This window comes from Zingiber officinale, chromosome 3A (genome assembly GCF_018446385.1).
Source record: "Zingiber officinale cultivar Zhangliang chromosome 3A, Zo_v1.1, whole genome shotgun sequence".
Classification (NCBI taxonomy): Eukaryota; Viridiplantae; Streptophyta; class Magnoliopsida; order Zingiberales; family Zingiberaceae; genus Zingiber; species Zingiber officinale.
Window position 1 is genome coordinate 128823656 of NC_055990.1, and position 25963 is coordinate 128849618.

Genomic DNA, 25963 nt, shown 5'->3' on the forward strand with positions numbered 1-25963 from the left:
TTGTATGGTGGATTGATGTAATCTCTTATGGATTTGCCATTTTCTTGTTTCAATGACATTGTCTTGCTTGTATCAATTAGATCTTGAATGATTAATGGTGATTTGTGCTTAATTCTCATTTTTGATTGATTGTTTGAATTTCTTGTGGACTTTGTGAATATAAACTCTCACTCGATCATCCGAGGGATCCACGTGACAGGTGCAAGCCCGTGTAAGGACGTTTGAGAGATAATCTTGAAGAGGAAATGAGAATATTCAAGAGAGTAGGATGGATCTTGTGATTAGTTTCTTGTATCTTGATAGATTAATGAGTTGTGGGCTTCTATGTTGATATCCGAGGAAGGCATAGTAATAGGTGCGCTTCAGTGTAAGGACAATGTAGGTTCATGTCTAATTAATCCTACTTAGATACATTTCTCAGTCCTTAGCCGGTTGTCTATTGCAAGAGAGAACCAGCAACTTTCTACATGTTTGGCAATTGAGGGATAAGAATTGGTGAACCATTTACATTCAAGAAATCTTACAAAGAAACCGAAACTCCTAGAATCTCCCTTTATCATAACCCAAAACACTAAACTCTTGTTTGTTGATCTTTAAGATTAAATTTGTTTGCCTTTACTTTGCTTTTGAAACGATTGGATAGTTGTTTAGCTAATTCGCATTGAGACATTTCTAGTGCTTATTCCAGTCCCTGTGGATACGATAATCTTTTATATTACTTGCGACATTTCCGTACACTTGCGTGGCGCCGTTGCCGGGGACTGCGCTATAACATTAGGAATTATCAATTGAGTTAGACTAAACATAACATTTGTTTTCCTTTCATATTGCATAGTTGTAACTGATCAGTAGATTTCTGTTTTTACTTTCTTGTATAACTTTCACTTCTTGTTAATTCTTTTTGTACAAATTCAATTCTGCATTTTTTATCCTTCTATTTTTATTTTTGTGTCGAATTGCCATCTGTTATCTTGTTCTTGTGTATGCGAAGATCTAACTTTGCAGGGGAATTCTTTCCTTTTGACCCTGAGATTGATAGAACTTTTCATAAAAGAAGAATTCTGCAAAGGCAAATTGAAGAACAGGAACATTTGAACATGGTGAATAGACCACTCAAGGATTATGCAGCACCCTATGCGAGAGGTTTTCGATCTAGTATTTCAAGACCTTCAGTGAAGCTAATAACTTTGAGATCAAACCTGCAATCATATCTATGGTGCAGCAGAACCAATTCGGTGGAGGACCTCATGAGGACCCTAATCAACACTTAGAGGTCTTTTATGAAATATGTGGTACCATGAAAATGAATGGAGTTCCTTCAGATGCAGTTAGATTATTGTTATTTGGGTTTTCTCTAAGAGATAGGGCAAAGCAATGGCTGAATTCTTTGGCCCCTAATAGCATCACCACTTGGGAGCAGTGTGAACAACAGTTTCTTGATAAGTTCTATCCACCAAGCAAAACAGCTCATATGAGGAATTTGATTGCAAGCTTCAAGCAAACTGACTCAGAATCTCTTTTTGAAGCATGGGATAGATATAATAGTATGCTCAGACAATGCCCACATCATGGGTTGGAAAGATGGTTAGTGTTGCATACTTTTTATAATGGTATCAATTATCATACCAAAGTGTCCCTTGATTCAGCTGCTGGAGGGGCACTTATGAACAAAAGCTTAGATGAAGCCGAAGAAATCATTGAAAGTGTAGCACAAAATCATCATCAATAGGCAAATAAAAGAAGTGGAGGCTATTCCTCTGTAAACCCAACAATTAAAGCATCAGGGAAGTTTGATGTAGATGCAGTCACTCTTTTGTCTGCAAAATTGGATGCTCTTACAAAGAAATTTGAGAATATGGGGACTAGTGCTAATATGGTCAATGCTATTAGTACATCTTGTGAAGTATGTGGGAGTTCAGAGCATTCAAATGACTCATGTCCATTGGGAGCTATCACTACACAAATCAATCAACTTGAACAATGTGATGCAATCATGAGTTACAATCAAAGGCAGAACAACCCATACTCAAATACTTATAACCCTGGATGGAAGAGTCATCCAAAATTTTCTTACAGAAACAATCAAGATCAAGGACCATCCATGGGGGCAAGACCAAATTTTCAAGCTGGGCAACAAAATTTTCAACATCTATCTTCTCAAGGCTTACCAAAGTCAAATGTTGAAAAGATGCTTGAAGAAATTATCTCAGGTCAGAATGAAATGAAGCAAGATATAGCAAAGCACATCCAGAGAATGGATAATTCTGAAAAGCATCAAAAGATCCAGGATAGTCAAATTGCCCAACTAGCTTCCTCATCATCCAGAGCACCAGGACAACTTCCAGGAAAACCTGATGTGAATCCTATGGAGCATTGCAATAGGATTGAGCTTAGGAGCGGACGGACCTTGGGAGACTCCCAAGTGACTGCTTCAAAAGGGATACAAAAAGAAGAAGAGCTCTCTCCTCCTATATCCAATCAGATTCAAGCTAATGAGGAGAGTACCATTGAGGTTGAAGAAACTCTTCCACTGAACCATCAGAGCAAAGCTGTCCCTTTTCCTCAAAGACTTACAATGCTCAAGAAAGCTGTCCCTTTTCCTCAAAGACTTATCGATGTTATTCTGCAAATGCCTAGATTTTCCAAATTCCTGAAGGATCTCATGTCAAACAAGAGAAGAAGAGGAGAGGTCGAGACCATTGCGCTTAGTGAGGAATGTAGTGCTATTTTTGAGAAGAACACTTCTCCAAAACTGAAGGACCCAGGGAGTTTTTATATCCCTTGCAACATAGGAAAAGAATTTTTTGAAAAAGCTTTCTGTGACTTGGGGGCGAGTGTTAGCCTCATTCCTTACTCAATTTGTAATAAATTAGGTATCAAAAATATTAAACTTACTACTATGGCACTTCAACTTGCCGATCATTCCTGCAGGTACCCTTTGGGTATTATAGAAGATGTGCCAGTAGAGGTGGATGGGAATGTTATTCCCACAGATTTTGTCGTGTTGGACATGGAAGAGGACCCTAGGATTCCTATCATATTAGGAAGACCTTTCCTTGCTACAGCTGGAGCTATAATTGATGTCAAAAATCATAAGCTTTCTTTGGTAATTGGTAAGGAAAAGTTGGAATATGATTTATCTAATATCTCTAACCATGTCTCGTCTCTTTTAAATGCTTGTAGCAGGTCAAGCATTTATAAACTTGAGGAATGGAATTTCCATCCTCATGGAAGGCCACCAAATGAAGAAGACAATGAGGTGGAGGATGTTGGGAGAAGATCTACCAACAAAAACGAAAAGTATATCTGTCCTCCAAGGGCGAGAAAAAGAAGCGAATGATAAAGTTTGGTCGAGCTAAAGACCTTAAATAAGCGCTTCTTGGGAGGCAACCCAAGGGTTCTTTTAGTTAGTTTTGATCTGCATCTAAATCTCTTTTAGTTTGATGCATTCTTTTGATTTTTGTTTTCAGGTTAGGTGCAAAACGGAGCTTGGCCGTGTGCTATACACGGCCAGGAAAAAGTTGCAGAGAAGGGAAGCGCTTAGGCCGTGTCATCCAGACACGGTCGTGTAGTATCTTCCGAGGAGAAAAGGATCTAGGCCGTGTCTAAAACACGGCCGTGTAAAGAATCCCGAGAGGAAGGATGGAGAGGCCGTGTCCCAGACACGGCCGTGCGAGGAATCCAGAGGAGGAAGAGTGGGAGGCCGTGTGGATCTACACGGCCCGTGCAAAGAATCCCGAGAGGAAAGATGGGGAGGCCGTGTAGATCTACACGGCCCGTGTAGGAGAACTATAAAAGTCTTCTTCCTACCTCACACGGCCAGATCTTGGCCGTGTTCCGCACAATCCCGACTCTCCAAAACATATCTTTCTCTCCCAATTTCTTAAAAACCCCTCTCTAATCTCTCAAGATCTCTTAGATCCGATTCTCCTCCTCTCTAAGACTTGGACTTTTTGTTCTCTTAACCTAAGATCTTTTGTTCTTTGAAGTTTTGTTCTTTGAGTTCCAATACTCTAGATAATTCTTCCCCTTTCTAAACTCATCAAGATGTCAAATATTTTGAAGAGACTTCGCAAAGGAGGGGGTGGATCTAGTGGAGACAAAGAGAAGGAGCCATCAAGGGACAAAGGAAAACAACCAGTGAAGGGCAAAGGCAAAAGGACTTCACGCAACGAAGGTAATGACAATGAATTCAATATTGTCTTTAGAAATGATGATCAAGTAACTAGATTTGCAATTCTTGTCAATAGAAAGATAGTGTGTACTAGATATATGGACCCAACTGTTCTTGATATGCTTGGAATTAGGGAAGATGTAGATTTGATGATTGGGTTTTTGGATTGGAGTGATATTATGTACACACATTTGCCTACATATCCTCGTCTTGTTTTGGAATTTTTAAGTTCATTGGATGCCCATTTTACTAATGAAGATGATTATTCTGGAAAAATCTCTTTTAGATTAATGAATCAAGAATTTCTATGGGCATTTAGTGACTTTAATTTTTGTTTCGGAATAACCACCGGTAGCCCTCGTAGGTTTGATCCAAGGTTTAATTGGAATCATTTTTTGGAATGCAATAACTGGGTTAGATCAACCTTATGAGCCTTCAAGAGCTAAGGCCTCCCATATGCAAAACCCCATCTTTAGGTATCTACATAGAGTCATGAGTAAAACTATTTTTGGTAGGGGAGAGAGTGATGGGGTGGTTAAAAAGATAGAGCTTTATGCTTTATGGGCTATGCTTTATAAGGTTGAATTTGACTCTGGTTTTCATTTTGTTCAAACCTTATTGAGATCGGCTAGGGCATCATCGGGATCGATTGTTTTTGGTGGTTTGATTACCCGAATAGCTTATAATTTAAATCTTGATGTTAATGGGTTGGAAATAATTCATGGTAATGACATGATTGACATTGATACATGTCTTGCTATGAAAATGATCGTTCGGGATGAGAATGGTTTCGCGTTTCCTAGGAGGAGTGGTTCTCCTTTACCCCTTCCTTTTCCTGAACGAACTACTATTCGTAACCCGGCTAATTGGGTGATTTCTGAGTTAGATTCTGAGGATAACCCTTCTATACCTGGAGACACTGAGCCACATCATGAGCCCTCGTCATTGGGACACACGCAGCCTTCTAGCTTTATGGAGCCTGCTAGGTATTCTTTTGCATATGGCACGGGATCTTCTAGGTTTGATTTTTCGGATTTTCGTACGTCTCTAGAATCACTTCATGAGAAGCAAGATTCCCAACGAAAAATGTTGGAGGGGCGCTTCTCTTTATCTGATGATCAGTTTAGGGAGGTACAAAATCATTTTCAATTTACGAGGAATTTTCAAGGTCAAGTGGCTGAGTTTGTGCAGGATTATGATACTGATCAGGCTAGGATGAGAGATTTTATGCAGAGTATGACGCTTACTAGCCAACAAGTAGATGCTTTATATGAGTATCATAGATCCTTGGGTGAGATTCTAGGTTTTCCTAGTTTTCCTATTGGCCAACCATGTCGTAGACCTCCTTTCCTTCGTCCACCTCCACCTCCTCCACCATACTGATTTCATCGGGACGATGAAAAGTTTAAGTCTGGGGGGGTGTCATGTATTGTTTAGTTTGGTTTTCAGTTTTTAGTTTTTGTTAGTTTTTCATGTTGGTTCTTATTTTCATTGCTTGTTGCTTTATTTTGCTTGTTTTTGAAATAATCATGGCAAAAAATTTTTTGAGAACATCAAATCTTCACTTATATGCTTTCTTGGATTCAAGTGAAATGTTAGCACGATTATTGTCTTGATTCATAATGTTCGAATGATGCTAGTAGTAAACTTTGTGTAGTTCTTTTTTCTATCTTGGGAAGCATTAATAAGCTAAGAATCTTATGGTGATGAGTTTTAGTTTTGGTTCAACCTTAAGGATTTTATCTTCACTACACTTGTGCTTGACGCTTGAATAGTTGATGTCATTGAAATAGTCATGATTCATCTTGTTTGCTTAGTACTTCGTTTCCATGGTGATTTCTCAACTTTCATTTTGGTTACTGGATGAGGCTCAAATCATTAAAGCTCATTTGGAAAAATCAAAATATCCCAACATGTGTGCTAAAAGTAAATTTGTGAACAAGTTTTGCACAATGCAAACACTTATAAAAAAAAAGAGAAAAAATAAATAAAAGAATAATAAGGGATATAAAAAACAGTTGTCATGAGTGGAATCTAGCAAGTCACCCCTTTGAGACCGAGTTAGGTTACTGGGGAAATGACTGTTTAGCTTCTCTTGAGATTGAGCACACCTTTGAGACCTTGGGTTAGTTGAGAAATATGAACCAAGTGAATGGTGAGTAAGTGCCTATCACTGGTTACTTGTCGTTCACTGGGAACACTAGGAATTCAAATTTGATGAAGACTTGACTAGGACATGGATTGAAACTTGAAGGGTGTCGAGTTACTTTTACACTGCGCACAAGATTCTTATGCTTGAACCATACTTTACTTGTTTCCATGATCATGCTTGTTAATGAAACTTTTTGATAGAGTTAGGAAAGTGCACTGGGTTTTATGAATGTGTTGTAGAACATATGAATTTAGACTGCAGCATTTTGCTTGAGGACAAGCAAAGGTTTAAGTCTGGGGGTGTGATGTGCGTAGATTATATACTCTTTTATGCATGTTTTTACGCACATTTACACATTTTGAGCACGCTTGATCTATGCATTTTTATACTTCCAGCTTTCCTTTTAGCATATTTACTCTTTTGGTTCGGAGATCTGCTTTTTGTGCATTTTCTGTACACAGGAGTCGATTTGGTGAATAATCTACATCTTTGGGCATGCATTGGAGGAAACAAAGGGAGAAAGCACCGGGCCGTGTGCCTCACACGGCCATGCACTGGTATGGAGCTCGGGCCATGTGAGGTTTCCAGAGGCCAAGCAGGTGGTGGCCGTGTGGATCTACACGGCCGTGTGAGGTTTCCAGAGGCCAAGCAGGACATGGCCGTGTGGATCTGCACGGCCATGTGAGGTTTCAAGAGGCCAGGCAGGTGGTGGCCGTGTGCACCACACGGCCGTGTAGCATTTCCAGAGAGCAGAAGGGTTCTGTCCGTGTGGAGTCACACGGCCGTGCAGCTTTGGCAGTGAGGGAACTGGACATGGCCGTGTGAATCTCACACGGCCGTGTCACGGGGCCGTGTGGCGCCCGATTCCCTCCTCTATTTAAACCCTTCTTCATGAATTGAAAGGGGATCTCTCCCCCTTTGGGAGAAAGCAAGATTTGGTGGTTTCCTCCCATTCTTGGGAGGATTTCTGGGCAATTCTAAGGGAGATCTCGACGATTTCGACTCCGGAGCGAGGATTGGATCCGAAGACGAGGCTTTTTCGTAGATAAGTTTTCTCTTTCCCCCTCTTCTTGATTTCTTGGATTGGGGACTTAAGAAATGCTTGTAATTTTTATTTCTTCGGGTTTTCTTCCTCGATTCATGGAGTAGATCTTGTATTCTAAGATTAAGGGAGTATTTGTATGGTGGATTGATGTAATCTCTTATGGATTTGCCATTTTCTTGTTTCAATGACATTGTCTTGCTTGTATCAATTAGATCTTGAATGATTAATGGTGATTTGTGCTTAATTCTCATTTTTGATTGATTGTTTGAATTTCTTGTGGACTTTGTAAAGATAAACTCTCACTCGATCATCCGAGGGATCCATGTGACAGGTGCAAGCCCGTGTAAGGACGTTTGAGAGATAATCTTGAAGAGGAAATGGGAATATTCAAGAGAGTAGGATGGATCTTGTGATTAGTTTCTTGTATCTTGATAGATTAATGAGTTGTGGGCTTCTATGTTGATATCCGAGGAAGGCATAGTAATAGGTGAGCTTCTGTGTAAGGACAATGTAGGTTCATGTCTAATTAATCCTACTTAGATACATTTCTCAGTACTTAGCCGGTTGTCTATTGCAAGAGAGAACAGGCAACTTTCTACATGTTTGACAATTGAGGGATAATAATTGGTGAACCATTTACATTCAAGAAATCTTATAAAGAAACCGAAACTCCTATAATCTCCCTTTATTATAACCCAAAACACTAAACTCTTGTTTGTTGATCTTTAAGATTAGATTTGTTTACCTTTACTTTGCTTTTGAAACGATTGGATAGTTGTTTAGCTAATTCGCATTGAGACATTTCTAGTGCTTATTCCAGTCCTTGTGGATACGATAATCTTTTATATTACTTGCGACATTTCCGTACACTTGCGGAGCGTAACAGGTCCCAATAACTGGGCCTCCCCAACTTCATCCCAGAGGGTGGTTGTCCGACGAGGCCTACCATACAACGCTTCAAACGGTGCCATCTGGATAGCCAAATGCAAACCGTTGTTGTAGGCGAACTCTCTACCAATGGCAAATGGTCCTCCCAACTGCCTCCAAAATCCAATACACAAGACCTCAGCAAGTCCTCTAGAGTCTGAATGGGAGCCGATTTTAGAAAGGATGTCATCGAGGATGTTTGACCTGGGAGCTGATTTTAGAAATAAATATTTAATTAACTTTATAACATAGGTTGATTTGGATCAATAGTGTTAAGTTTCGTTTGCGATCCAAATCTAAACCATTAAGAATAGATAATTTAAATTTGGAATCAATAATGTTAAGTTCCGTTTGTGATTCCTAATTTAACTTCTAAAGAACACAATAGGTTGTTTAGGAAAGGTTGGACACTTGTACAAAATTTTTGTACAGTGGAACCGGTATGATCTTCCTAGGACCAACCAACAATTGGTATCAAAGTTAGGGTTTGCCTCTGTGTGTTTAGAATTCAATTAGATTATGCACATGTCATACATAATTTAGGTAGGATAATAGTAGGATATGCTAACTCTTTGGTTGCAGGTTCCAACTATTATGACTTATAGATGTTGCGTGTGATTGGACCCTTGGACATGTCAAGGGCATTATTGGTGTGTGTGCATTATTGTATGTAAATGTAACACCCCGCCTCCTACTAACTAGGCTATGAGGCTGAGCGTCACATTATGCTGTGCTAACTGTGCGGAAAACTAAACTAATTTAAATTTTAGTTGCTAACTGATAACTATTCTTGGTTCTACATGTGCTAAAGGGAGTAATCTAAAGGATACAAGGTGTATCCTACATTCCCTATGGACTAGAAGCTGATCTGCTAAGTTTCTTGGTCGAAACTGAACTTCCCAATCGATCCAGACTGAACTGGATCGATTGCTCTCTGTTGGATCGATCCAGACTGCTACTATGCTCGGGTGATAATCTGGACCGATCGGCTGATCGATCCAGGCTCACCGATCGATCCAGCGTGCTTCTGTGCACGGGACTATATTTGGATTGATCGGCTGATCAATCCAACATAAGTCAATCGATCCAATGATCGATCAAAAACCTTTCTGTTCGCGAGGAATAGCTTGGATCGATCGACCGATCAATCCAGAGGCCTTCTGTTCGCGACAGAATGTGTCTGGATCAATCGGCTGATCGATCGAGAAGCCTTCTATTTGCGGAATCAGCCCCCAATCGATCCATGGATCGATCAAGGACCCCCGATCGATCCATGGATAGATCGAAGTTTCTGATTTCGCACTGAAACTCTGATTTCAGCACTAGTTCGTGCCAAAATCTCACACAACAATTATACTATGCATGGAAAACATTCTAATATCTACTAACTAGCATTCTAACATGCCATAGTGCAAGGTTCATTAATTCATAGCATTTTAGCCACTAGAAATGCATAAAAGTGTCTTAAGAAAAAGAACGAAGTTCTTAATTTGCTAAACTCCCTAAGGATCTTCATTCCAGGTCCCTGCCACACACACCATCTCTGCATTGACCCCCAGCTTCCTCTAGTCCATCTTCCCTTTACCTTTATCTGCAGTATAAGGAAAAGAAAGTATCTATAAGCTTTCGCTTAGTAAGAAACCATCTACCTCACAAAAACAGTGCATACGATGCTTTTATGCTTTTAAAACATGCCCTTTGAAATATGTACCGATTAAACTAAAACATGACATGTTATCAAACAGTACATGGAAATCAAGAGCTAAACATGGCATACTATCATCTATAGCATATGTAACCAAAAGTTGAGCATAATGTTATCATACATAACCATAAAAGAAATAAGCTGAACTGAAGCATAAACTGAGCTAATTCTAGTAAATGCTTAAGCTATACTGATCTCACCTAACTGTTTTGTGAGAGTTTAAAACTACATACATAATAGATGAAAATACATATACATGCTGCTGTTTGGGCCTGACAACTGTACGAGCTATGCGCGCGTCCCTAACTAGACTCGGGTTTACAAGTCCCGAATTTAATAGGGTTTACTAGGTTATCTAAACCTAGGGACCGACTATGGGAGCCCAGCCCAATGGATATCTAATCCTGTACAGTGCCATTGAAAGGTAAAATACTGAATATAACTATTTATTGCTTGCCTTGCTCTTTCTAGGTTATCTGAACCTAGAGATAGGTTATCTGAACCTAGAGCTAGGTTATCTGAACCTAGAGGCGACTATGGGAGCCCACCCATTGGACATCTAGTCCTGTAAAAGCTGAAGCAAAGCTAAATAATCTATAAAAATGCTTCTATTGCATTTATCTAAGCTACTAAAATGCCTAAGTTGCATTTTGCTGCGATGAACAATTTAATCGAACACTTGGTGTGCGCTAATTCACATCCCTTGTGTCGAAAGTCTATGTACTGCTCAACTAAAACATAAAATCCACATGGAAGCTACTTATACTGCAGGTGAGGGGTTTCTTACCTCGTACGCTAGTTTCCTTACGGTTCTAGTCGCTAGGTTTCCGGAGAAGACGATCCTTTCGATAGTCTTCTTGCGCCAACACGTTCCTCTCGCGGAGGGGAGCGTCCTTGTGTCGGAGCTGCTGCCGTAAGATGTCCCTGGGGCCCTAGGCTTGGTGCGCTGAGAGGGAAAGAGGAGGGAGAAGGGGTGTCGGCGGTGAGGGTTGGAGAGGAGGAGAAGTTGCCGAACCAAACAAAAATAAACCAAACCCCACTTAACTTTTCTATTTATATTAAGTGGTAAATTTCGGCCCAACTCTAACTTAAATAAAATTGTCTCCCTTTCCTTTCAACACGGCCCTGCTGGGTTCAACTGGTTACTAGAATTATCCGTAAACCATAGGTCTCGGGTTCAATTCCCACGTAGGCTATTTTACGGTTCTATTTGTTTTTGCTACTTCCGCTACTCTAAAATTCCATAAAAATATTCTAAAATTCCAGAAAAATCGTAGAATATTTCTAAAAATAGTTTTGAGAATTTTCGGGCGTTACAGTAACTAATACAGCAGGAGCTGTATTAGCCCTAGGATTTTAGAATTTTATTTTTGATCTAGATTACATGTACATTCCTTCGTGGAATATAGGATCGATATAAGTAAAATTCTAATTTTGTCGCGGATTAGATGCTTGCGAAGCGTGGTACTTTTTGAGTACCAGAGGCGCAGCGAAATAAGAACCAAGATAGATGCGACGACTGGACCCGATGGCGGTGGCTAAATACGACAGCAGCTAGGGTTGAAGTACATGGAGAACAGTGACGGAAAAGGCCATAATAGTTGGAAAATTAATTTCCATATTTATTGCTTTTATTTACTGAGATTTGTGTGATGTGTGCTTGCTAGGTTAAAATTCCTCACCTTAAATAACTAAGTGGGAGAGAGATTTTTAAATAAATTCCATGGTCTCCATTACTAGTTTGTAAGTGATGCAATAAGCTTGCGTGTTGGCTCTGAGTGCCTCCCTCCACAACGGATGGGTTTGTTGCGGATCACTAGATCAAACTTCCTTTATGGATGGTTATAGGAAATTATTTGGGAGCATGTGATCTTCTCCAACTGAAGGGGCATAATCCTATTTAATGGACTAAGTATCAAGTAATGGTATACACTTAGACGCATTCAATAGTATCCTCCCCAACGGAGTCACTGCTATTGTTTTGCGGGACCAAAGGAATACCAATTATTAATTTGTCATAATGCTAGGTAAAACCCCCTCTTACAAATTTCTAAATTTGTATACGTCCACACTAACGTGGTATACAAAATTCACGGTGTTTGAGGTAATTTTATTTGTCATAAAGTTAGGTTGACAAAATAAAATGGGTAAAACCTCCTCCTACAAACAATTGAATTTGTATACGTCCACACTAATGTGGCATACAAAATTCATGGTGTTTGTGGTAATTTAAGGTTGACAAGATAATTAATGGGTAAGACCCTTCTCTTACAAATGTTTGATTTTGTATACATCCACACTAACGTGACATACAAAATTCACGGTGTTAGAGGTGTTGGTGAATTTAAATGATATTGTTTTGAGGAATCAATATTATTTTAAATTCAAAAGTTTTGACCAAATATTTGATTAAAGGCAGACCAACTATTAATTTTATTTGTCATAAAGTTAGGTTGACAAGATAATAAAATTAATGGATAAATCACAAGGATTTTGAGGTGTTGGTTTTGACCAAATATTTTTGTGATTCTTAGGATTTCAAATGTTTGTCAATCCCCTAGCTGTTATACTATAGAATAGACTTCGTAGTCCCAATTATGATTGGAAACAAAACTTGGACATTAATGTGGACTGTCCTCTCAGAATTAAGAACAATATAGGTGTATTTTATTCATTAGTTGTAGAAACATGTTTAGTGGTGTTATCTACCGGTACCTGGTGTGTAGATACAGGAGCCACTGATCATGTCTACAATTCATTGCAGGTTCCAGAAAACCTGAAAACTATATGAAAGGTAAAATACCATCTACATAGGCACCGCTACAAAAGTAGTAGTTGTTGCAGTGGGAGATATTTATCCTCTGATAGGAATAAAATATGGATATTGAGAAATTGTCTTTACGTACCAAGTTTAGAAAGAACTAAATTTTAGTTTCTAAAACTATCAAGGATAGATATTCTATTTTGATGACAAAGTTGTTATCAAGAAAAATAGTAAAGTTATCTGTTCTGGTACGTTGGTTGACAATTTATAATCCAATAACTCCCACGATGTAACAAATGGAAATTAATAACACATCTTCTAACTTTAATAAGAGAAAGCAACATTCGGAGATGAAGCAATCATATTTTTGACATCTATGGCTAGGTTATATTAACTTGAGTAGGATTCAAAGGATAATAGCCGATGAACTTTTGGGTTCATTGGTAGTGGAAATCTTTCCAATCTGCGAGTCTTACTTGGAAGGAAAAATAACCAAGAAGCTTTTAAGTCTAAGGGGTATAGAGCCAAATATATATTGGAACTGGTTCATGTGGTCCTATGTCTATCTAGGCAAGAGGTGGTTTCGAATATTTCATATCATTTATAGACGACTATTTCGAGATAAGGATACATTTACTTGATGCGCCGCAAGTATAAGTACTTTGATTAGTTCAAAGAGTACGAGGCTGATGCAGTGAAACGTCAAAAGTAAAAGTATCAAAACACTACGGTGAGATTATAGTAACGAGTACCTTTTAGGAGAGTTTAGGAGTCACTTATCAGAAGTCAGAATTCAATCCCAACTAACTGCACCTATGTAACGCCTGAAAATTCTCAAAATAATTATTAGAAATATCCTAGTATTTTTCTGGAATTTTAGGATATTTTTATGGAATTTTTATAATAGCGGAAGTAGCAAAAAAATAAATAGGAAACGAAAATAGTTTACACGGGAATTGAACCCGAGACCTATGGGTCCTATGACTTATGGTGAACCTTAGTAACCAAGTGAACCCAGCAGGGTCGTGCTGAAAAAAAAGGGAACCAATTGGATTTATATTTGAGTTGGGTGAATCTACCACTTAATATAAATAGGGAGGAATTAAGTGAAGAGTTATTTCTTTTAACGTAGCTTTTCTCCTCCTCACCCTAGTTTCCGCCGACCCCTCTCCCTTCTCCTCTCCTTCTCTCGGCGCACCAAGCCAAGGGTTCTAGGAGCACCTCCCGGCAACACAAAGGATACGAGGACGCTCCTCTTCGCGAGAAGAACGCATAGACGTGAGAAGATCGTCAAGTAGATCATCTCCTCCGGAAATCTAGCGATTAGAATCGTAAGAAAATCCGAACAGGAGGTAAGAAACCCCTCACCTGCAGTATAAGTAGCTTCCGTGTGAATTCCATGTTTTAGTTAGTAGTATATAGCTTTTCGGCACAAAGGATGCGAATCAGCGCATACCAAGTGTTCGATTAAATTACAAGCACAGTTAAAATGCAACTTAGGCATTTTAATAGCTTAGTTAAATGCAATAGAAGTATTTCACAGCTCATATAGTCTTGCTACAACTTTTACAGGACTAGATGTCCAATGGGTGGGCTCCCACAGTCGCCTCTAGGTTTAGATAACCTAGTTCTAGGTTTAGACAACCTAGTAAAAGCAAGACAAGAATTTTTTTAGCTTATGTTCAGTATTTTACTTTCTCAGTGGCACTGTACTGGATTAGATATCCATTGGGTTGGGCTCCCACAGTCGTCCCTAGGTTCAGATAACCTAGTAACCCTACTAAATTTGGGACTTGCAAACCCGGGTCTACTTAGGGATGCGCGCACAACACGTACAGTTGTCGGGCCCAAACAGCAGCATGATTAGTATTTTCATCTATTATATATGTAGTTTTAAACTCTCACAAAATAGTTAGGTGAAATCAGTATAGCTTTAGCATTTGCTAGAATCAGCTCAGTTTATGCTTCAGTTCAGCTCATTCTTATGATTATGTATGATAGCTCTATGTTCAGCTTTTGTTACACATGCTTTAGATGATAGTATGCCATGACTAGTTTTTGGTTTCCATGTATTGTATGATAGCATGCCATGTTTTAGTTTAATCAGTACATATTCAAATAGCATGTTTGAAAAGCATATTGCATGTTTTGTGAGGTAGATGGTTTCTTACTAAGCGAAAGCTTACAGATACTTTTTCCTTATACTACAGATAAAGGTAAAGGAAAGATGGACTAGCGGAGGCTGGAGGGCAATGTGATGAAGATGTGTGTGGATGGAACTTGGAATAAAGATCTTAGGGAATTTTAGCAAGCTTGTTTTAAGCACAAAAACCTTTTAGTATTTTATTATTTTGCACCTTAGTATGTTAATTGCTATGAATTAGTTAATCATGCACCCTATCATGCTTAGAACACTATTTGTGTGATGTTAGAATGTTTTGCATGTAGTTTAGAATTGATATAAGTAATTTTGGCACGAACAAGTGCTGAAATCAGAGCTTAGCTGCAAAATCAGAAACCCCAATCGATCGGTGGATCGATTGGGGGTCCTCAATTAATCAATGGATCGATTGGCAGCTTGTTCCGTGAACAGACTGCGTCTGGATCGATCAGCCGATCGATCCAGCCTAGTTTCATTGCGAACAGAGAGCTTCGGAATCGATCACTGGATCGATTGGTTAGCCTGGATCGATCAGCCGATCGATCCAGAATATTGCCCGAGCACAGTAGCGTACTGAATCGATCACTGGATCGATCCAACCTAAGTTCCGCATACAGTAGCATGCTGGATCGATCATCGGATCGATTCGACCATTCCAATCTATAGGTGGATCGATTGGGAGGTCTGATAACGGTTGGAAAATGTTTAATTTAGTTCCTTGACCATAGGGGATGTAGTATATGCTAGGTATACTTTAGATTACACCCCTTAGCACATATGGAATAAAGAAATGACAATAGTTTAGCAAAATTTTATTTAGTACAACTTCCGCACCTAGATTTAATGATGGTCAGGGAATAGTTTAGCACAACATAATGTGATGGTCCGGCCTTACAGCTTAGTTAGTAGAAGGTGGGTCGTTATAGAGTGGTATCAGAGCTAGGTTCCATACTTCCTTCACACACATCAGCATTGAACCTGTAGCTTCCAAGTAAGAATACCTCTCACTTTGTTATGTTTATTGCTTTCCTGTTTGTAGATAACTAAAGTATGCTTATCTGTGGTAGTAACTAACATGATAGTATTAGTTATGTAAACATGATGCTTTAGTTATGTATGTCCTCTCTTCCTTTAGAAATGGCAAGAGGACGCCCAGCTAGAAGGGCACCAGCTACTGAGCCCCAGCACGAGGCAGGCAGTTCAGTGCCTCCCCCAGACCTTACAGCATTAGTGGCTCAGCTAGCTGAACAGCAACAGGAGATAGCCACCTTAAAGGCTAATCAGCAGAATACTCCCACAGTCACCCCGGAACCAAACCTAGCAACGCCAGTAGTCTTAGAGGTTCCACCAGTCCAGCCTACAGCACCAGTAGCCCCAGCAACAGAGGCAAGAAGAGAAGCCTATCTGATCCAGTGGCAGAGAGTCAAGCCCGAGAACTTCTCTGGCACCAGTGAACCATGGGATGCTCAAGCCTGGTTCAAAACACTGGAGAGCACGATGGAGCTTCTGGACTGGCCAGAGCATGAAAAGGTGAAGTGCGCCTCCTTCTGCTTGACAGGAGATGCACGTATGTGGTGGGAGAGAATTAGAGCGAAGCGCCCAGTGAACCAGATGACGTGGGCCGACTTCGAGAAAGAATTCTTCGAGGAGTTCTTTCACATGCGGGTCACAAACCGCCACTACGACGAGTTCACGGAGTTTCGTCAGGGCAACCTATCAGTTGAGGAAGCCGTGAAGAAATTCAACAGATTGGCTCGTCTATGCCCTGAACTAGTCAGCACAGAAAAAGAATGAGCCTGGTTGATGCTCAAGATGCTGAGGCCGGAAATAGCAATGAACGTGGCTGGCGGCGTACATAGGCCGCAAACCACCGAAGAAGTAGTCAGCAGTGTTCTGACCACCGAGCACTACCAGAACAATATCAAGCAGCAGAAGCAAGTCCTCTCAGAGTCCAAAGGGCAAGGAGGCTCAGGTACTCAGAAACAACAGGGCCACAACTCTAACTGGAAGGGGAACTCCAGCAACAAGCGCAAACCAGGGAGTTAACCGAAAGGAGGACCAGCTAGTAAACAGCCTAGTTATCCCAAGTGTGCTACTTGTGGGAAATTTCACCCAGGAGTTTGTCGCAAGGGCACACGAGGATGCTTTGAATGTGGACAGGAAGGGCATATGGCTAAGCAATGCCCGAACAAGACAAGTCTTCCTCAACCACAGCCGATACAGTATGGAGGCCAGCCAGTACAGCTACATCAGATGCAGGCCCCTTTAGATGGTCCACACATCAGCCAGGGCAGATTAGAAGCTCCTCCAGCTACGACCAATGCGAGGATCTACGCACTCACCAGAGAGGACGTAGCAAATACCTCGACAGTTGTTACAGGTTAGATCAGTATTTTACAGCAAAGTACAACTATCTTATTCGATACTGGGGCAACCCATTCTTATATATCCAGGACATTTGCCGAGAAGTTAGCAATACCTCCAGAGGGACTCCGTAGTCAGTTTTTGACGACGTTACCTTCAGGAGAAATTATGGCGTCCACGCACTGGCTTAGAGCAGTGCCAGTCATTATAGCAGACAGAGAACTCTTTTGTGATCTGATAGTGCTAGACATGACTGATTACGATGTCATTTTTGGGATGGACTTCCTGATCAGATACGGTGCCTCTATAGAGTGCCGTAAACAGAAAGTCGTATTCCAACCTGAAGCAGAAGTGCAGTTTGAATATGTCGGAGAACCAAAGAGAAAAGTCAAGAAGTTTCTTCCAGCTATGAAAGCACAGAGATTAATGAATTCAGGATGTACGGGATTCCTAGCACAAGTAGTCAATACCAATCAGGACAAGGACCAATAGCTAGCAGAGGTCTGAGTCGTATGTGACTACCCAGCAGTCTTCCCTGAAGAGTAACCAGGCCTAGCACCAGACAGGGAGATTGAATTCGAGATAGAACTCATTCCCGGTACAAATCCTATTTCCAAAGTACCCTACCGCATGTCTCCAGCAGAACTGAAGGAACTTCATGAGCAACTACAGGAGCTGCTTGACAAAGGCTTCATACGCCCTAGTCACTCACCATGGGGGGCGCCTGTATTGTTCGTGAAGAAGAAGGACGGGAGCATGCGCCTGTTTATAGATTACCGGGCACTGAATCAAGTCACAATCAAGAACAGGTATCCTCTTCCCAGAATTGATGACCTGTTTGATCAGCTAAAGGGAGCAGCGGTATTTTCAAAAATAGACCTCAGATCAGGTTATCATCAAGTAAAAGTTAAAGAAGGGGATATACCCAAGACAGCATTCAGGACTAGATATGGACACTACGAGTTCGTAGTCATGCCCTTTGGCGTGACAAATGCTCCAGCTACTTTCATGGACCTCATGAACAGGGTATTCAGAGAATACTTATATAAGTTTGTTATCGTATTCATCGATGACATCCTTATCTATTCAGGAACTCAGGAAGAACACGCCGAGCACCTGGGAATAGTATTACAGACCCTTCAGCAGAACCAGCTGTACGCCAAGTTCTCGAAATGTGAATTTTGGTTAGATCAGGTGTCCTTCCTGGGTCACATCATCTTAAGGGATGGTATCATGGTAGACCCCAGTAAGATAGAAGCTGTGAGTAGTTGGAAAAGACCCAAGAATGCTAGTGAGATCAGAAGCTTTCTGGGATTAGCAGGTTATTACAGAAAATTCGTAGAGGACTTCTCCAGGATAGCCTCCCCACTGACAGCTCTTACCAGAAAGAACAAAAAATTCTAGTGGACAGAGGACTGTGAGAACAGTTTCAGCGAGCTGAAGAGGAGATTGACCAGTGCACCTATTCTGACAGTACCAAAAAATACAGACAGCTTTGATATATATAGTGATACCTCTAAGTTGGGACTAGGAGCAGTGCTGATACAAAATGGCAAGGTGATCGCCTATGCCTCAAGACAACTCAAGGATTATGAGAGGAATTACCCTACTCATGACCTTGAGCTTGCAGCAGTGGTGTTCGCTTTCAAGATTTGGAGACATTACTTGTATGGAGCTCAGTGCAGAGTGTATACAGATCATCAGAGTCTGAAGTACTTCTTCACTCAGAAGGATCTGAATATGCGACAGCGCAGATGGCTAGAGTTGGTCAAAGACTACGACATAGACATCCTCTACCACCCAGAAAAAGCAAATAGGGTGGCAGACACACTTAGCAGGAAGTCCAGTGCTGCCTTATTATCTCTAGCAGCCATGTCACCACCCCTACAGAAAGAGATCACAGATTTTGGTCTCGAACTCATAGTTGGACAGCTCTCTACTATGACATTAGAGTCTACCTTGCTTGGTAACATCCAGACAGCTCAGGAGCAGGATCCTGAAATTCAGAAAATCAAGCAAGGATTAGGAGAATCAGAAAGTGGAGAATTCAGAGTGTCCGTTAGCGGGGTGTTGTGTTTTGGCGACAGGCTATGTGTTCCAGATCAGGAAGAACTATGAAGAAAGATTTTAGATGAGGCTCACAAGACTCCCTATGCGATGCATCCTGGCTCCACCAAAATGTATCAGGACTTGAAGAAACGTTTTTGGTAGCCTGGGATGAAGAGAGACATCACTCGATATGTCAGCACCTGCCTAACCTGTCAGAGGGTTAAGGCAGAACATCAAAGACCAGGAGGAGTTTTACAGCCCATTCAGATTCCAGAATGGAAGTGGGAAGATGTTTCTATGGATTTCATAATGGGACTACCCAGAACCACGAATGGTTTTGATACTATTTGGGTAATAGTCGACAGGTTGACTAAATCAGCCCACTTCTTAGCTATCAGGATATCCTACTCCATGGAACAGCTAACACAGTTGTATCTCAAGGAGATCATTAGACTACATGGAGTCCCACGAACCATTATTCAGACAGGGACAGTAGGTTCACATCACACTTCTGGGAGTGTGTACAGTCAACTTTGGGCACGAAGCTAAAGTTTAGCACAGCCTTCCATCCTCAGACAGATGGATAGACGGAGCGAGTAAATCAGGTACTCGAAGATATGCTCCGAGCATGTGCCCTAGACTTCAAGGGAAGTTGGTGCAAATATCTGAGTTTAGCAGAATTTGCATACAACAACAGCTATCAGGCCACCATCGGCATGACACCTTACGAGGCTCTCTATGGGCGGAGGTGTAGATCTCCAATCTGCTGGTATGAGAGTGGTGAACAGAAAGAACTAGAACTCCAGACAGATCTAGTGGCAGCCACCACAGCAGCTATACAGCAGATCCGCCAGAGGATAGAGACAGCTCAGAGCCGCCAGAAAAGCTATGCTGATACACGGCGCAGACCTTTAGAGTTTTCAGTTGGGGATACAGTATTCCTCAGAGTGGCTCCCATGAAGGGAGTAATGCGTTTTGGGAAGAAGGGCAAACTAAGTCCTAGATATGTGGGACCATACCTTATCAGCAAAAGAGTTGGCAAGGCAGCATATGAGCTAGAGCTACCACAAGAGATGTCAGCCATCCATAATGTATTTCATGTCTCTATGTTGAAGAAGCATATCCCAGATGCCACCCAGGTGATTGAGCCCCAGTCGGTACTAGTCCGCGAAGACCACAACTATGATAGTCGGCCTATTCAGATAATAGACCGAGCAGTTAAGAAATTGCGGAACAAGGAGGTACCATTAGTAAAAGTCATTTGGCAAAATCACTCAGCAGAAGAGGCAACTTGGGAGACAGAAGCTAGTATGAGGCAGAAGTACCCAGAGTTATTCTAAGTTCGAGGATGAACTTTTTATAAGGTATGGGGGATTGTAACGCCCGAAAATTCTCAAAATAATTATTAGAAATATCCTAGTATTTTTCTGGAATTTTAGGATATTTTTATGGAATTTTTAGAATAGCGGAAGTAGCAAAAAATAAATAGGAAACGAAAATAGCTTACACGGGAATTGAACCCGAGACCTATGGGTCCTATGACTTATGGTGAACCTTAGTAACCAAGTGAACCCAGCAGGGCCGTGCTGAAAGAAAAGGGAATCAATTAGATTTATATTTAAGTTGGGTGAATCTACCACTTAATATAAATAGGGAGGAATTAAGTGAAGAGTTATTTCTTTTAACGTAGCTTTTCTCCTCCTCACCCTAGTTTCCGCCGACCCCTCTCCCTTCTCCTCTCCTTCTCTCGGCGCACCAAGCCAAGGGTTCTAGGAGCACCTCCCGGCAACACAAAGGATACGAGGACGCTCCTCTTCGCGAGAAGAACGCATAGACGTGAGAAGATCGTCAAGTAGATCATCTCCTCCGGAAATATAGCGATTAGAATCGTAAGAAAATCCGAACAGGAGGTAAGCAACCCCTCACCTGCAGGATAAGTAGCTTCCGTGTGAATTCCATGTTTTAGTTAGTAGTATATAGCTTTTCGGCACAAAGGATGTGAATCAGCGCATACCAAGTGTTCGATTAAATTACTAGCACAGTTAAAATGCAAGTTAGGCATTTTAATAGCTTAGTTAAATGCAATAGAAGCATTTCACGGCTCATATAGTCTTGCTACAGCTTTTACAGGACTAGATGTCCAATGGGTGGGCTCCCACAGTCGCCTCTAGGTTTAGATAACCTAGTTCTGGGTTTAGACAACCTAGTAAAAGCAAGACAAGAATTTTTTTAGCTTATGTTCAGTATTTTACTTTCTCAGTGGCACTGTACTGGATTAGATATCCATTGGGTTGGGCTCCCACAGTCGTCCCTAGGTTCAGATAACCTAGTAACCCTACTAAATTCGGGACTTGCAAACCCGGGTCTAGTTAGGGATGCGCGCACAGCACGTACAGTTGCCGGACCCAAACAGCAGCATGATTAGTATTTTCATCTATTATATATGTAGTTTTAAACTCTCACAAAATAGTTAGGTGAAATCAGTATAGCTTTAGCATTTGCTAGAATAAGCTCAGTTTATGCTTCAGTTCAGCTCATTCTTATGATTATGTATGATAGCTCTATGTTCAGCTTTTGTTACACATACTTTAGATGATAGTATGCCATGACTAGTTTTTGGTTTCCATGTATTGTATGATAGCATGCCATGTTTTAGTTTAATCAGTACATATTCAAATAGCATGTTTGAAAAGCATATTGCATCGATTGCATGTTTTGTGAGGTAGATGGTTTCTTACTAAGCGAAAGCTTACAGATACTTTTTCCTTATACTGCAGATAAAGGTAAAGGAAAGATGGACTAGCGGAGGCTGGAGGGCAATGTGATGAAGATGTGTGTGGATGGAACTTGGAATAAAGATCTTTGGGAATTTCAGCAAGCTTGTTTTAAGCACAAAAACCTTTTAGCATTTTATTATTTTGCACCTTAGTATGTTAATTGCTATGAATTAGTTAATCATGCACCCTATCATGCTTAGAACACTATTTGTGTGATGTTAGAATGTTTTGCATGTAGTTTAGAATTGATATAAGTAATTTTGGCACAAACTAGTGCTGAAATCAGAGCTTAGCTACAAAATCAGAAACCCCAATCGATCGGTGGATCGATTGGGGTCCTCAATTGATCAATGGATCGATTGGTAGCTTGTTACGTGAACAGACTGCGTCTGGATCGATCAGTCGATCGATCCAGCCTAGTTTCATCGCGAACAGAGAGCTCCGGAATCGATCACTGGATCGATTGGTTAGCCTGGATCGATCGGCCGATCGATCCAGAATATTGCCCGTGCACAGTAGCGTGCTGACTCGATCACTGGATTGATCCAACCCAAGTTCCGCATACAGTAGCATGCTGGATCGATCACCGGATCGATTCAACCATTCCAATCGATCGGTGGATCGATTGGGAGGTCTGATAACGGTTGGAAAATGTTTAATTCAGTTCCTTGACCATAGGGGATGTAGTATATGCTAGGTATACTTTAGATTACACCCCTTAGCACATATGGAATAAAGAAATGACAATAGTTTAGCAAAATTTTATTTAGTACAGCTTCCGCACCTAGATTTAATGATGGTCAGGGAATAGTTTAGCACAGCATAATGTGATGGTCCGGCCTTACAGCTTAGTTAGTAGAAGGCGGGTCGTTACAACCTAGTACACCCCAACAGAATGGTGTAGTAGAAAAAAGGTATAGGGCTCTTATGGAAATGATTGGATTGATGATGAGTTATTCAGAAAATTACCAAATTTATTTTGAGGATATACTCTGGAAATGGAAGTGAATATAGTACCTTTTAAGTCAGAACTCTCTACTCACATAGTATTGTAGAATATGCGTAAGCATATTTTGAAGCATATTCGAATTTGGGTAGTCCAGCACATGTGCTGAAGAGAGACACTGATAAGTTGGACTGGAGTTCACTTATTTGTGGGTTATCCTAGAGAAACGAAAGTTGGTTTATAATCCTAAAAATCAGAAGGTCATTGTTAGCATCAATGATCGATTTTTAGAATAGGACTATGTAATGAACCACCAGCCCATAAGTAAATTTGTTCTTAAGAAAATAATAAAGGACATGTCTAATCTAGTACCAACTGTACAAGATGAAATATCACAAGAAACTGCAACACGTATCACAGGTGATACACAATTGTAGAAAGTGCCTCGTTGTAGTAGGAGGGTTGTTAGGCAACCTGAAAGATTCATGTTTTGGGAGAGTCTTTGGACTTGAACCCTGGTGAACATGAACCTAATTCCTGGACATATGACGAAGCGCTCCAAGATAAAGATGCAACATCTTTGCAAAGAGCAATGAATTCAGAATTAGAATATATGTATTCTAATAAAGTCTGGGAGCTTGTAGAATCACCAAATGGTGTAAAAATCATTAGGTCTATAATATAAAAGGAATGACAGATGGGAAGGTGAAAACTTTCAAAGCAAGGCTTGTTGAAAAAGGTATCAATTATAAGGAAACTTTTTCATCGGTCGCCATGCTTTAAGTCTATCCAGATTCTTTTATCTATTGTTGCTCATATAGATTATAAGATTTGGCAAGTGGATGTCAAGACAACTTTCCTTAATGGAAGTCTTGAAGAAAATATTCATATAAAGCAACCAGAAGGGTTCATTACAAAGGACAAAGAAGCATCTTGTGTGCAAGCTCAATCAGTCTATGGACTGAAGCAAAGCTTCAAGGTCTTGGAACGTCCGGTTTAATAAAGTATTCCAGACCTATGGATTTATTCAGTAATCAGATAAGTCTTGTGTATACAAGAAGTATGATGGAAACGTGGTGGTATTTCTTGTACTATACGTAGATGACATTTTTGGTAGTTGGAAACAATATCAAAGTGTTGTCGGAAGTAAGGGTGTGGTTGTCCAAGCAATTCGATATGAAGGACTTGGGAGAATGCGCACATATTCTCGCGATCAAGGATCACAAGAAAAGAATATTATGCTTATCCCAAGCTTTATATATCGATACAGACCTTGCTCATTTTAGCATGCAAAACTTCAAGAAAGGTTTCTTACCTTTTAGGCATGAAGTAACTTTATCTAATGAGATGCCTCCGAAGACATCAAAAGAGATAGAAGAAATAAAGGCAGTTCTTTATGCTTCGGCTATCGGAAGCCTAATGTATGCTATAAACGAGACCGGATATCTATTTTACCATGGGCATGGTTAGCAGATATCAGAGTAACCCAGGACTAGGACACTAAACTGCTGTAAAACATATATTAAAGTGCCTTAGAGGGACTAGAAATTATATGCTAGCTTACAAGGCAGATGACTTGCTCCCTGTGGGTTACACGAATTCTAGTTTCCAATCAGATAGGGACAATAGTAAGTCGACCTCAGGGTTTTGTGTTTACTTTAGGAAGTGAAGCCATAACTATAGAGGAGTGTTAAGTATAGGTGCTTTTCCGAACTCCACCATAGAAGCTAAGTATGTGGCAACCTCTTAGGCAGTCATAGAAGTTATATGGCTCAGAAACATCATGATGGACTTAGAAATGATTTCTAGTTTGTCCAAAAATTATTACAATTTTGTAATAATAGTGGTACAGTAGTAAACTCGAAGGAACCATAAGTCCATAAGGCAAGTACACACAATAGAGCGCAAGTACCATCCAATACGAGACATTGTATAACGAGGAGAAGTTGTTGTCGCCTAGATTGCATCAAGTGGTAACCTGGAAAATCCTTTCACTAAGGCTCTTAAGGAAAGAGTTTTTGATGGGCATGTTGAAGGGTTGGGAATCATATGTATGACAACAGATATGGCAGCTTAGTCTTTTAGTATAAGTGGAAAATTGTTAGAGTGTATACTAAAACCTTAGCTTTTTGTAAACATTTATATTTGAAATAAAAGAATCACATTGGTCAATATCTACATTTATATGCTAAGTGTAGTTGTTCAATTGATTTATATTGTAGATAACATGGTGTGTGATGTCACACACAGAAGATCATGTTATCAATTCCTTATAAATCATAAATAGTTGTTCACGACTAAAATGGAAAGGAACAAACCGTTGGAATAGTCGTAGTGTAATTAGGTATTAGTTTATCTTGACTAATAAATTACACTAGTACACTCTGAGTGTATTGAGTAGGACCACTTAAGGAAAGTTCTTTTTATATTGAATTAATAAAAGAACTAGACCTTAGTTATTATGGAAGTGTGTGCTCTTAATCCTAATATAATAACAAGCACATATATTTAGTATTTATTTCTTTGACTTATCAAAGGGTGAGATTTAGCTCAAAAAATCAATAGGCCGATAAGTTGAGAAATGATATTACTTATAGTGTATTTTATTGATTATAGAAGGAAACTGTGTCCTAGCTATCTAGGTTGAGAATGCCCTCAAGAGGAGCTCATAAGGATTGTCATGTTAAACCCTGCAGGTGGACTTAGTCTGACATGACGATAAGGTTGAGTGGTACTACTCTTGGACTAGATGTTAATTAAATGAGTTGTCAGTAACTCATTAAATTAATGGGCATTCGATATCTTAAACACAGGGAGATTAACACACTCATGATAAGAAGGAGCCCATGATGTAATTTGGGATTGGTGCGGTAGTGCAATAATAACTCTTTAGTGGAAT

The 25963-nt window shown here is 40.3% G+C and overlaps 1 non-coding gene across 1 annotated transcript; it reads right to left on the reverse strand.

Annotated features, from left to right (window-relative positions):
- Positions 1-1469: 1469 nt before the first annotated feature.
- On the reverse strand, positions 1470-1575 carry LOC122054435. Its single transcript, XR_006132746.1, has one exon. It is a non-coding gene; the product is annotated as a small nucleolar RNA R71 (small nucleolar RNA).
- Between the last annotated feature and the right edge of the window lie 24388 nt (positions 1576-25963).